The 901-nt window shown below is 35.7% G+C and overlaps 1 long non-coding RNA gene across 1 annotated transcript; it reads right to left on the bottom strand.

The window, feature by feature from the left end:
• Positions 1 to 665, bottom strand: LOC109222096. Its single transcript, XR_002067352.1, has 4 exons — positions 591 to 665; positions 322 to 405; positions 181 to 219; positions 1 to 14 (listed from the first exon to the last, which is right to left on the bottom strand). It is a non-coding gene; the product is annotated as an uncharacterized LOC109222096 (long non-coding RNA).
• Positions 666 to 901: the final 236 nt, after the last annotated feature.

Genomic DNA, 901 nt, shown 5'->3' with positions numbered 1-901 from the left:
GCATCATGCCCAAGCTGCACAATGAGCAATGCATCAGAATGCTTCTCATTCAAGAGAAATAATAATCAAAGTTTTGAATGTTTCTAGGCAAAATAAACCCCTAATATGCAAATAACACGAAATAGTGAAGTAAATGTCTGCCAGGATTAAGTGCAAAGTAACCCATAACACATGCCAAACCTGATCATATTGTTCACGTGCTTTCTCATCCTTCAGAACCTGCAACATAGAAATAAACAATTTTTCATACAAAAATCCATGTGGTACTGACTTCAAAAACAACCTTTTATAGATAAAAAAGTTCTCCAAAGTGACAAGTACCTCATAAGCCTTTTGAACTTCCTGAAACTTTTTTTCAGCATCTGGATCATCTTTGTTCATATCTGGATGCAGTCGCTTTGCAAGCTGAAGCATAACACAATGTGTCACCAATAACAGAGATAAGGTGATACCGACTCCAATAAAAATTAATTGCAAATTGCTACTTGAGTAATTACAAACCCCTATTCGAGTAGTAAGTCAATGAATTTTTACAATTACAAACCTTAAAGGACAAGATCAACCAACTAAGAGGGGGATAAAAAACATACCCCATAATAAGCTTTCTTGATTTCAGATGCAGTTGCATTCCGATTGACGCCAAGCACCTCATAAAAATCTTTCACTATCCGTGGCNTACACTCCAAATATTATCTTCTTCTAGATACATAGATGTTCCGTTCACAGGGATATATTAGTCAGGTAGATGTCATTGACGGAATAAGATGTAACCCTTTAGCACATCCGGTGGGCAAAGTAACAAAGATAATGAAAGCATGCCTATATGAAAATCCTCAAAGCCAGGACTTTGTTACTTCAAAAATTTACTTACTAAGTTCTTTAGAAAGAATAATTCACCTAC

Source organism: Nicotiana attenuata, unplaced genomic scaffold (assembly GCF_001879085.1).
Source record: "Nicotiana attenuata strain UT unplaced genomic scaffold, NIATTr2, whole genome shotgun sequence".
Classification (NCBI taxonomy): Eukaryota; Viridiplantae; Streptophyta; class Magnoliopsida; order Solanales; family Solanaceae; genus Nicotiana; species Nicotiana attenuata.
Note: the sequence above shows the minus strand (reverse complement) of the source record. Positions and strands in the feature narration are given on the sequence as shown.